Source organism: Eumetopias jubatus, unplaced genomic scaffold (genome assembly GCF_037043125.1).
Source record: "Eumetopias jubatus isolate StellerSeaLion01/CBP00866 unplaced genomic scaffold, mEumJub1_p1.0 scaffold_7, whole genome shotgun sequence".
Lineage (NCBI taxonomy): Eukaryota > Metazoa > Chordata > Mammalia > Carnivora > Otariidae > Eumetopias > Eumetopias jubatus.
Genome location: NW_028274813.1, coordinates 52,445,777 through 52,459,236, shown reverse-complemented (window position 1 = coordinate 52,459,236; position 13,460 = coordinate 52,445,777). Strand labels below are relative to the sequence as shown.

At 38.9% G+C, this 13,460-nt stretch overlaps 1 pseudogene; it reads right to left on the bottom strand.

Annotated features, from left to right (window-relative positions):
• Positions 1-713: 713 nt before the first annotated feature.
• On the bottom strand, positions 714-1,329 carry LOC114211023 (large ribosomal subunit protein uL22 pseudogene; annotated as a pseudogene).
• Between the last annotated feature and the right edge of the window lie 12,131 nt (positions 1,330-13,460).

The following is a 13,460-nucleotide window of genomic DNA, read 5'->3' as shown; positions in this document are numbered from 1 at the left end:
TATTATGTGAACTACTTGTCCCTTTACTCCTTAAGCCAGTTTGAATTGGCTTTTGTCACTTGTCTTAACTCATATGTAACTCGAAAAATGTATGTAATATTCGACAGCATTACCAGAAGTATTTGGAATAAATGCCCTAATTGATATCCCTGCCCTGTTCTGGTCCCAATATATCAGTCCTGGAGTATTATGTTTGGTATAAGATGCCATTCTCAAAGAAGGAGGTAGAGGAAGAAGAGGAGAAGGAGAAAAAGGAGAAGAGAAAGAAGTATATAAATGGCCAAAGTGAAAAGATGCTCAATCTTTCTTACAATTAAATAAGTGAACAAAAACAGCAAAGAGACAGTACATTTGACAACCATATTGGTAAAGATTAAACTGTGATTATGCTCAGTGTGAGTGAGGGCACTTGCCCACACAGTTGTTAGAAATAGAAATGCTCCCACTAACAGTGTAAGAGGGTTCCCCTTTCTCCACAACCTCTGTAAAAAAATTTTTTTTAAAGATTTTATTTATTTATTTGAGAGAGAGAATGAGAGACAGAGAGCATGAGAGGGAAGAGGGTCAGAGGGAGAAGCAGACTCCCTGCTGAGCAGGGAGCCCAATGCAGGACTCGATCCTGAGACTTAAAGATCATGACCTGAGCCGAAGGCAGACGCTTAACCAACTGAGCCACCCAGGCACCCATACAACTTTTCTTTCTTTTTTTTTTTTTTTCTCTTTTTATTTTTATTTGCATTTATTCTGCAGAATTTACTCCCGGGCCATAAGTTTTTGTTTCTTCAGTTTCTTCTGGGATATCTTTTTCTTCTGTGCAACCTCCTCTTCTGGTTTAGGAACAATCTGCTCTTTTTCAGTAAGGATCATCTCAATGTGTCAGGGAGAGCTCATGTATGGGTTAATCCGACCATGAGCCCTGTACGTTCTACGCCGCATCTTGGGGGCTTTATTCACCTGGATGTGCTCAATGACCAGAGAATCAACATCTAAACCCTTAAGTTCAGTATTACTCTCTGCATTTTTAAGCATGTGTAGTAAAAATTCAGCACTCTTCTTGGGCCACCGATCCTGTGTCCAGCCCCACTGTTTGGCCTGGGCACGCCTACCAACTCCACCATTGTAGCGACGGAATGGCACACACTGCTTCTGTAAAGTGACGTCTTTCAGATACTTGGTGGCTTTTCGGATATGCATACCCTTGATGGCCTGGGCAGTTTCACGTGTGTTCTTAAAGTGAACACGAAGATTTGAACCTCTTGATTTACATGATTTCGTAGGGTTTTCTGGGTCAAGTGAATAGCGAACCATTTTCAGAGGTCACCTCAGGCCGCTTAGTGGGAAGAGGAAGAGCCCATACAACTTTTCTAGAGGGAAATTTGATAATAACTATTCAAGTTTTAAACGTACATACCCATTGAGCCTACAATCCTACTTTTGGAAATTTATGCAAAATAAGTAATTGCACAAGTATGCAATAATATATGTATAAGGATAGGTGAAGTATTGTTTATACTAATGAAATGAAAGATTATCTAAATATTTTCCATAGATAATAGGTTAAATAAAAAATGGTGCCTTACACCAATGAATATTTAAAACTGATGAGAAATGTAGAGGTTTTCCCACAGAAAGAAATCCATGATTATTTTTAAGTTAAGAAGCAAAACAAGTTAAATAACAGTAATTGTACTATAATCCCACTTACTTGAACATATTTTTGATGCATTTTAAAATTTTGAAAAGATATTCTTTGAATTAGCCAGTAACTCCTAGGGTGGCAAATTCAATTAAAATTAGTTTATATAGAAAAGGAGATTTGTTGAAAGGACTGAAGGAGCTCACACTAAAAGAAATTGCTTTGAGATTACTTAAAAATAAAATCTTAAAAAAATGGGGTGCTTGTCTGGCTCAGCAGGTGGAGCATGCAACTCTTGATCTCAGGGTTGTCATTTGAGTCCTAGGTTGGGTGTAGAGATTACTTAAAAATAAAATCATAGGGGCACCTGAGTGGCTCAGTCGATTAAGCCTCTGCCTTTGGCTCAGGTCATAATCCCAGGGTCCTGGGATCGAGCCCCACTTTAGGCTCCCTGCTCAGTGGGGAGCCTGCTTCTCCCTCTCCATCTGCTTCTCCCCCTGCTTGTGCTTGCTCTCTCTTTGTCAAATAAATAATAAATAAAATCTTTAAAAAATAAAATCACAAACAAAAGAAAGAAAAATAATTTGCTTATTTTATTTTATTTTATTTTATTATGTTATGTCAGTCACCATACAATACATCATTAGTTTTTGATGTAGTGATCCACGATTCATTGTTTTCATATAACACCCAGTGCTCCTTGCAGTACGTGCCCTCCTTAATACCCATCACCGGGCTAGCCCATCCCCCCACACCCCTCCCCTCTAGAACCCTCAGATTGTTTCTCAGAGTCCATCGTCTCTCATGGTTAGTCTCCCCCTCCGATTTCCCCGCCTTCGTTGTTCCCTTCCTTCTCCTAATGTCCTCCATGCTATTCCTTATGTTCCACAAATAAGTGAAATCATATGATAATTGTCTTTCTCTGCTTGACTTATTTCACTTAGCATAATCTCCTCCAGTCCCAGGCATGTTGATGTAAAAGTTGGGTATTCATCCTTTCTGAGGGCTAATATTCCATTGTATATATGGACCACATCTTCTTTATCCATTCGTCTGTTGAAGGGCATCTCGGCTCCTTCCACAGTTTGGCTATTGCGGACATTGCTGCTATGAACATTGGGGTGCATATGGCCCTTCTTTTCACTACATCTGTGTCTTTGGGGTAAATACCCTGTAGTGCAATTGCTGGGTCATAGGGTAGCTATATTTTTAATTTTCTGAGGCACCTCCACACTGTTTTCCAAAGTGGCTGTACCAACTTGCATTCCCACCAACAGTGTAAGAGGGTTCCCCTTTCTCCACAACCGCTCCAACATTTGTTGTTTCTTGCCTTGTCAATTTTTGCCATTCTAATTTGTGTAAGGTGGTATCTCAATGTGGTTTTGATTTGAATTTCCCTGATGGCTAATGATGATGAACATTTTTTCATGCGTCTGTTAGCCATTTGTATGTCTTCTTTGAAGTGTCTGTTAAAATGTCTTTGCTACCCAGAGCAATCTATACCTTCAGTGCCATCCTGAAAAACAATTTGCTTTAGAAGCAGGGAAATATTAGCGAATTCAGGGGCCAGAGTATGGAACCTGAATACCGTTAGCCTTTTTTTCCCCCTCTGTCTTTCATCTCTCTATCTTATTTTGGCTTCATTCTTTTATTGCAGATAGGATTTCTCCATGTTGTGGCAAACACAGCTGCCAGCTACTTCTACAGATACACATTGTACAACTCTAAAACCGGCGTGGGGAAAAAAGATCCCTCTCTTTCAGCTTCCCATGTGAAAATCTCAGGGCAGGATTCTGATTAGCCCTAAAAATGCTCACATTTTTAACCAATCAGTGTTACCGTGAGGATGAGAGTCTACAGTTTGCCAGCCTGTTGTCATAAGAGTAGACTGCTTCCATAGCATGGATATGGCCACTGAAGTATAGTTGTGAACTGGACAGCCATCCCTGTTGTGTCTATTGTATACATTAAAATGTTAACTGTAGTTATTTTGAGGAGGTGAGATTAGGAGGGAGGCTTTTACTTTGTATGTTATATATATCTATATTAAAAAAATTTTTACAGTAAGAATATATTACTTTCATATAGAGTAAAACAAATTATTACAATTTTGAAACAAAAAGATAAATGATAAACTGGATGATGTACATTAAGGAGAGTATATGCTATAATGAGCACTGGGTATCATATAAGAATGATAAATCACTGACCTCTACCTCTGAAACCAATAATACATTATAAGTTAATTAATTGAATTTAAATTAAAAAATAATTTAAAAAACTTACTATTGAACACTACTGAAAAGAATATTCAGAGGAACATGATAGTTCTGTTTAAATATTTACTGGCTACCTTGTAGAAAAGTATTTGTATAGCCCCAAGGAATGATGCATGGCCCAATGGGTTAGAACTAGAGAGAGTGGATGGAGGCCCTAAAGAGGAGTTGGCTACACATAAAAATTTTCAAAGTTAGAATTTTCTAAGAATGGAGTGCATTGCCTCAAGAAATACTAACTGCATAAACTGCATTATGTAGACTTTCTTGTTCTCTGGCTTCTAGTTGGTTTAGGCAATGGGAGGCACCAACAAGAGGTTGTAGGGTGTGAGGAGGAAGAAAGGAGAGATCAAGGCATTTCGTCCTTCTCTCTGGCCTTGACTTAGAGCTGTGTTCTGGCTGTGGTTGAAGCTCTACAACTACAGACTTCCATTTTCCTAACTCCTCCATCACTCCAGTTCCAGCTGTCCCTTCAGGCCTAGAAGTGATAACAGTCCCAGAGTGCTCAAGATCCATGTTGAATCTCTTTACTCTTTTCATACATCTGTGGGTAGTCTGTTTATTAAAATATCTTCAAACCTCAGCTGAGTGTTTTCTTTTTGTTTTTGTCTTTTTTTTTTATTATGTTATGTTAATTACCATACATTACATCATTAGTTTTTGATGTAGTGTTCCATGATTCATTGTTTGCATAGAACACCCAGGGCTCCATTCAGTACGTGCCCTCTTTAATACCGATCACCAGGCTAACCCATTCCCCCAGCCCCTTCCCCTCTAGAACCCTCAGTTTGTTTCTCAGAGACCATAGTCTCTTATGGTTCATCTCCCCCTCCGATTCCCCCCCTTCATTCTTCCCTTCCTGCTATCTTCTTTTTTTTTTTTTAAACATATAATGTATTATTTGTTTCAGAGGTCCAGGTCTGTGATTCAACAGTCTTACATAATTCACAGTGCTCACCATAGCACATATCCTCCCCAATGTCTATTACCCAGCCACCCCATCCCTTCCACCCCCCACCACTCCAGCAACCCTCAGTTTTTGTTTCCTGAGATTAAGAATTCCTCATATCAGTTAAGTCATATGATACATGTCTTTCTCTGGTTGACTTATTTCACTCAGCATAATACCCTCCAGTTCCACCCACGTCATTGCAAATGGCAAGAGTTCATCCCTTTTGATGGCTGCATAACATTCCATTGTGTATATATACCACATCTTCTTTATCCATTCATCTGTCGATGGACATCTTGGCTCTTTCCACAGTTTGGCTATTGTGGACATTGCTGCTATAAACATTGGGGTTCACGTACCCCTTTGGATCACTACATTTGTATATTTGGGGTAAATACCCAGTAGTGCAATTGCTGGTTCGTAGGGTAGCTCTATTTTCAACTTTTTGAGGAATATCCATACTGTTTTCCAGAGTGGCTGCACCGGCTTGCATTCCCATCAACAGTGTAGGAGGGTTCCCCTTTCTCTGCATCCCCGCCAACATCTGTCATTTTCTGACTTGTTAATTTTAGCCATTCTGACTGGTGTGAGGTGATATCTCATTGAGGTTTTGATTTGGATTTCCCTGATGCCGAGGGATGTTGAGCACTTTTTCATGTCTGTTGGCCATTTGGATGTCTTCTTTGCAGAAATCTCTCTGCAAATTGAACAAAGACTCTGTTCAAGTCTTCTGCCCATTTCTTGATTGGATTATTTGTTCTTTGGGTTTTGAGTTTGATAAGTTCTTTATAGATTTTGGATACTAGCCCTTTATTTGATATGTCATTTGCAAATATCTTCTCCCATTCTGTCAGCTGTCTTTTGGTTTTGTTGACTGGTTCTTTTGCTGTGCAGAAGCTTTTATCTTGATGAAGTCCCAAAAGTTCAGTTTTGCCCTTGCTTCCCTTGCCTTTGGCGATGTGTCTAGGAAGAAGTTGCTACAGCCAAGGTTGAAAAGGTTGCTGCCTGTGTTTGCCTCAAGGATTTTGATGGATTTCTGTCTCACATTTAGGTCTTTCAACCATTTGGAGTCTATTTTTGTGTGTGGTGTAAGGAAATGGTCCAGTTTCATTCTTCTGCATGTGGCTATCCAATTTTCCCAACACCATTTGTTGAAGAGACTTTTTTCCATTGGACATTCTTTCCTGCTTTGTCAAAGATTAGTTGACCATAGAGTTCAGGGTCCATTTCTGGGCTCTCTATTCTGTTCCATTGATCTATGTGTGTGTTTTTGTGCCAGTACCGTACTGTCTTGATGATGACAGCTTTGTAATAGAGCTTCAAGTCTGAAATTGTTATGCCACCAGCTTTGCTTTTCTTTTTCAACATTCCTCTGGCCATTTGGGGTCTTTTCTGGTGCCATACAAATTTTAGGATCATTTGTTCCATTTCTTTCAAAAAAGTGGATGGTCTTTTGATAGGGATTGCATTGAATGTGTAGATTGCTCTAGGTAACATTGAGATCTTCACAATATTTGGTCTTCCAATCCATGAGCATGGAATATTTTTCCATTTCTTTGTGTCTTCCTCAATTTCTTTCATGAGTATTTTATAGTTTTCTGAGTACAGATTCTTTGCCTCTTTGGTTAGATTTATTCCTAGGTATCTTATGGTTTTGGGTGCAATTGTAAATGGGATCGACTCCTTATTTTCTCTTTCTCTGTCTTGTTGTATAGGAATGCCACTGATTTCTGTGCATTGATTTTATATCCTGCCACTTCACTGAATTCCTGTGTGAGTTCTAGCAGTTTTGGGGTGGAGTCTTTTGGGTTTTCCATATATGCTGTATCATATCAACAGCAAACAGTGAGAGTTTGACTTCTTCTTTGCCAATTTGGTTGCCTTTTATTTCTTTTTGTTGTCTGATTGCTGTGACTAGGACTTCTAATACTATGTTGAATACCAGTGGTGATAGTGGACATCCCTGCCGCGTTCCTAACCTTAGGGGGAAAGCTCTCAGTTTTTCCCCATTGAGAATGATATTCGCTGTGGGTTTTTCATAGATGGCTTTTATGATATTGAGGTATGTACCCTCTATCCCTATACTCTGAGGAGTTTTGATCAAGAAAGGATGCTGTACTTTGTCAAATGCTTTTTGTGCATCTATTGAGAGGATCATATGGTTCTTGTTCTTTCTTTTATTAATGTATTTTACCACATTGATTGATTTGTGGATACTGAACCAACCTTGCAGCCCAGGGATAAATCCCACTTGGTCGTGGTGAATAATTCTTTTAATGTACTGTTGGATCCTATTGGCTAGTATTGGTGAGAATTTTTGCATCCATGTTCATCAAGGATATTGGTCTGTAATTCTCCTTTTTGATGGGGTCTTTGTCTGGTTTTGGGATCAAGGTAATGGTGACCTCATAAAACGAGTTTGGAAGTTTACCTTCCATTTCTATTTTTTGGAATATTTTCAGAAAAATAGGTATTAATTCTTCTTAAAATGTTTGGTAGAATTCCCCTGAGAAGCCATCTGGCCCTAGGCTTTTGTTTTTTGGGAGATTTTTGATGACTGTTTCAATTTCCTTAGGGGTTATAGGTCTGTTCAGGTTTTCTGTTTCTTCCTGGTTCAGTTTTGGTCACTGATACATCTCTAGGAATGCATCCATTTCTTCCAGATTATCTAATTTGCTGGCATATAGTTGCTCATAATATGTTCTTATAATTGTTTGTATTTCTTTGGTGTTGGTTGTGATCTCTCCTCTTTCATTCATGATTTTTTTATTTGGGTCCTTTCTCTTTTCTTTTTGATAAGTCTGGCCAGGGGTTTATCAATCTTGTTAATTCTTTCAAAGAACCAACTCCTAGTTACACTGATCTGTTCTACTGTTCTTTTGGTTTCTATTTCATTGATTTCTGCTCTGATCTTTCGTATTTCTCTTCTCCTGCTGGGCTTAGGCTTTACTGGCTGTTCTTGCTCCAGCTCCTTTAGGTGTGTAGGGTTAGGTTGTGTATTTGAGACCTTTCTTGTTTCTTGAGAAGGCTTGTATTGCTATATACTTTCCTCTTAGGACTGCCTTGGCTGCATCCCAAAGATTTTGAACAGTTGTGTTTTCCTTTTCATTTGTTTCCATGAATTTTTTAAATTCTTCTTTAATTTCTTTGTTGACCCATTCATTCTTTAGTAGGATGCTCTTTAGCCTCCATGTATTTCAGTTCTTTCCGACTTTCCTCTTGTGATTGAGTTCTAGTTTCAAAGCATTGTGGTCTGAAAATATGCAGGGAATGATCTCAATCTTTTGGTACCGATTGAGACCTGATTTGTGACCTAGGATGTGATCTATTCTGGAGAATGTTCCATGGGCACTAGAGAAGAATGTGTATTCTGTTGCTTTGGGATGGAATGTTCTGAATATGTCTGTGAAGTCCATTTGGTCCAGTGTGTCATTTAAAGTCTTTATTTCCTTGTTGATCTTTTGCTTAGATGATCTGTCCATTTCAGTCAGGGGGGTGTTAAAGCCCCCCACAATTATTGTATTGTTGTCGATGTGTTTCTTTGCTTTTGTTGTTAATTGGCTTATATAATTGACTGCCCCCATGTTAGGGGCATAGATATTTACAGTTGTTAGATCTTCTTGTTGGATAGACCCTTTAAGTATGACATAGTGTCCTTCCTCATCTCTTATTCTAGTCTTTGGTTTAAAATCTAATTTGTTTGATAGAAGGATTGCCACCCCAGCTTTCTTTTGGTGTCCATTAGCATGGTAAATGGTTTTCCACGCCCTCACTTTCAATCTGGGAGTGTCTTTGGGTCTAAAATGAGTCTCTTGCCAACATCATATTGCTGGGTTTTGTTTTTTAATCCAATCTGATAGCCTGTGTCTTTTGATTGGAGCATTTAGCCCATTTACATTCAGGGTAACTATTGAATGATATGAATTTAGTGCCATTGTATTGCCTATAAGGTGACTGTTACTGTATTTTGTCTGTGTTCCCTTCTGGTCTATGTTACTTTTAGGCTCTCTCTTTGCTTAGGGGACCCCTTTCAATATTTCTTGTATGGCTGGTTTCGTGTTTGCAAATTCCTTTAGTTTTTGTTTGTCCTGGAAGCTTTTGATCTCTCCTTCTATTTTCAATGACAGCCTAGCTGGATATAGTATTCTTGGCTGCATATTTTTCTCATTTAGTGCTCTGAAGATATCATGCCAGTCCTTTCTGGCCTGCCAGGTCTCTGTAGATAGGTCTGTTGCCAATCTAATGTTTCTATCATTGTAGGTTATATATCTCTTCTCCCGAGCTGCTTTCAAGATTTTCTCTTTGTCTCTACCATTGTAGGTTACAGATCTCTTCTCCTGAGCTCCTTTCAGGATTTTCTCTTTGTTTCTGAGACTCATAAGTTTTAATATTAGATGTTGGGGTGTTGACCTATTTTTACTGATTTTGAGAGCCGTTCTCTGTGCCTCCTGGATTTTGATTCCTGTTTCCTTCCCCAAATTAGGGAAGTTCTCTGCTATAATTTGCTCCAATATACCTTCTGCTCCTCTCTTTCTTCTTCTTCTGGGATCCCAACTCTAATATTATTTCATCTTATGGTATCACTTATCTCTTGAATTCTGCCCTTGTGATCCAGTAGTTGTTTATCTCTCTTTTCCCATCAGCTGAGTGTTTTCTGTTTCTTGCTGAGATCTATACTCTGGGAACTGATGAAGGTGGGTTAGAATACCCTTTTGTAGGGACAGAAGTAATCACCCTCATTAAAAAAGAAGCTTCCTGACAGATGACATTAAGCATCCAAGTTTTTTTTCCTTTGGAAGTCTTTACAAAATAAAAGGAATCTTCTCTCTGGAATGGTTTATGTCTGTTTAATAGATGAGATTAAAATATCAATAACTGTCAGATGTATGCATACCCAAATGTTGTTCAACAGTCCCACTCAGCTATTTCAGTGCTCTTGTGTAGTTTAAAAATATATAAAAGTGTCTTTTGCTGTTTTTGTTTTTAAAGTGTCTCCTCCCTCCCCCCCTTCTTAAAAATCTGAGTCATCTTAAAGAAGAGTCTTGTATTGTGGAGAAAGGGGAACCCTCTTACACTGTTGGTGGGGATGCAAGTTGGTACAGCCACTTTGGAAAACAGTGTGGAGGTTCCTCAAAAAGTTAAAAATAGAGCTACCCTATGACCCAGTAATTGCACTACTGGGTATTTACCCCAAAGACACAGATGTAGTGAAAAGAAGGGCCATATGCACCCCAATGTTCATAGCAGCAATGTCTACGATAGCCAAACTATGGAAGAAGCCAAGATGCCTTTCAACAGATGAATAGATAAAGAAGATGTGGTCCATATATACAATGGAATATTACTCAGCCATCAGAATGGATGAATACCTACCATTTGTATCAACTAAAGGAGATTATGCTAAATGAAATAAGTCAAGCAGAGAAAGACAATTACCACATGGTTTCACTTATTTGTGGAACATAAGGAATAGCTTGGAGGACATTAGGAGAAGGAAGGGGAAAATGAAGGGGGGGGGGGAATCAGAGGGGGAGACAAACCATGAGAGACTATGGACTCTGAGAAACAATCTAAGGTTTTTAGAAGGGAGGAGGGTCAGTGGATGGGTCAGCCCGGTGATGGGTATTAAGAAGGGCACGTATTGCATGGAGCACTAGGTGTTATACGCAAACAATGAATCTTGAAGCACTACATCAAAAACTAATGATGTATAGTATGGTGACTAACATAACATAATAAAAAAAAGAAAGGATGAATCTTGTAGAGGCATTCCCTTAGGTTTTGTTTATGATTATCTAAACTTAGCAGTTGAAAATAGAAGAAATGTAAAATTTATTTCAGCTGGGTTTTGGGGACTTTCTTCTGCAGATGTTTTTATTCCTTTGGAAAATAGAAGCCAAGGCCATATTGATGTCCAATGTTCAAATAGTGAGTATGTTTTTGTCCAAGGTGTATTATAAATAAAAAGATAATTTCATTCTTATCCACATAATCCAGAGAAGAATGGTATTGATGTATTAAACTGGTAATTGAACCAATAGAAGTCTTCTCTCATATTTCTGCCTCTGTCTTAGGACAAAATATGCAATAAAAGATAATCCCTCTTCTCCTCATGAAACAGTCTTGAAAATTACCACCCTCCTCCCTGCTCTGGCCCAGTCTTAAGTTAGGTGATGAACAATAAAATGCTCAACACTCTTATCACAGTCTGAGGTTACTGTGGTGAGCCTTATATCTGTTCTATTAAGATGACTTTTTCAGACTTTTCTGATTCTCCTAAGGATAGGAAAGATGGGAACTAGCGCAGTAAGCCGTGGTCTTTCATATACAAAGGAACAAATGCCAAGCACGTAAGCATTTGCTACCTTTGGGTCAGTAGTTATTTGGCTTTCTTCTAGTTTTACTTTTGCCTACTCTTACTGAACTGAGCCTGGTGGGAGTATAGGTAGGGGAAGAGACATGGAAGTTTACCAGAGGAATAGGAATCAGAGAGGGTCTGAAGGGGTGTGTGGAGAAGGGAGGGAAAGGAGCAATTTTGTCTGGAATTGAGCATTATGCCTTAGTTAGTTTATCTCAACCAACCAGTGTCTGATTAAACATGGTTACCAACCTCCAATATCTGTGATTCTTGGCTGGGTTTTACCTTTTGGGACAGTATACCCTCAATATACAGGGCATAGTAGAATAGAAACCTTGAGGAACTCCATCAATGTATTTGTATTATTTCAGTCTTGTAAAATATACCATTCCTATGATTATAGAAGTCGTTGGCAGCTATTTCCTGGTTTGGTGTTCCATGAAGCATAAACCCAAGGACCTTTAGATTAGCTCATGAATAGGTGATATTTCTGGATGTAAATCCATCTTTGTGTCTTACAGTCTAGTATCTAAGGTGTCTAAGGTGGCTTCATTTGGGGTTCCTGTCTCAGGGCTACTGTCCAAGATCAACATTATCTTCTATATCTGAATGATCACTAATGCTCCCTACCCATGAAAGGTAGACTATGATTTTGATCCATCATGACTTACAGAATGTATTTAATCTCATGAAATCTTATTTTCTGTCTGCTCCCTTTTCTTTGTTACAGTAAAGTGTTTCTAGTGTGCAGATGTTGTAGTAAAGCTTATACACCTCCTATAAGACCCAGAGACCAAGATTTTGTGACTTTACTGCAGTATGTCAGGCAGGGACACACACCAACCACATTTTTGGCAGTATTAGTTTGCTATGACTGCTGTAACAAATTATTGGTTTAAAGCCACACAAATTTTTTTTTTTGCAATTCTGAAGGCAGAAGTCCAAAATCAGTTTCACTGGACTAAGGGCAGGGTATAGGCATGGCTAGTTCCTTCTGGAAGGTCTGAAGGGGTAATCTGTTGCCCTGCTGTTTTCAGTTTCTAGTGGCCATCTATATTCCTTGGCTTGTAGCCCCTCCTTCCATCTTCAAAGTGTATTACTGTAATCTTTGCTTCCATCATTATATTGCCTTTTCCTTTGACTCTGACTCCTCCTGCATCCCTTTTCAAAGAACCACTGTGATTACACAACTTCTCCAGCTGTTCCCCTCCACCCCCTCCCAATAATCCAAGATATTTTCTTTTCTCAAGATCCTTAATCACATATGCAAAGTCCCTTTCACCATATAGAGTAACATTCACAGGTTCCATTAGAACATGGATATATTTGGGGCCATTATTCAAGCCTACCACATCTGTCAAGTCTCTTTCAGTGTCTGCCTTGGCTGCAGAGAACAACTTTACCTGAAGTCACATCCTGTGTGGGCAGCTTCCATTGGGTGACTGAGTGAAACAGAGATTTAAATGCCTGGTCATTTTGGCCCAGCCCAGGATAGTTTGATGGGCAATCCCTGCTTCAGAGCTTCATACCAAACTGTCTGTGGCTTTATTGGATCTTTGTCATAATTTCTTCCTCTCCTCAGTCCTGTTTTCTCCTCTTCCCTTTCATTGGCATTGGTCATTAATCAACATCTTGTACCTCAAACTCTGATCCCTCTGCTTGTAGAGAACTTAAACTGCTGGCAGTTGGTACTGGGAGTAGGCTTAAAAAAAAAAAAATCATTGGCAGGATGGGGTTTTAGATACCATTCCCATGATTATAGAAGTCATTGGCAGCTATTTCCTAGTTTGGTGTTCCATGAAGCATAAACCCAAGGACCTTTAGATTAGCTCATGAATAGGTGATATTTCTGGATGCAAATCCATCTTTGTGTGTTACAGTCTAGTATCTAAGGTGTCTAAGGTGGCTTCATTTGGGATTCCTGTCTTGGAACTGGATTACCCACTACCTGTCGGCCAATGAAGAGCCCAAATAACTTCTGACAAAAGTGGTGGTTCATTGTTAAGCTTTTAACCTTAGCGAATTGGGAGGGTAAACTGACAGAAGGGAATATACTAGTGGGTGAATATATTAGGTATTTGAGATTTATGGAGGAAAGCTCTGTATATACATATATACAGATAACAAGATTGAATGGCTGTTACTAAATACTTGACCTGATACCTGTTTTTGTAAATAAAATTTAATTGGAATATAGCTATGTTGATTTATTTATATATTGTTTATGGCTACTTTTGT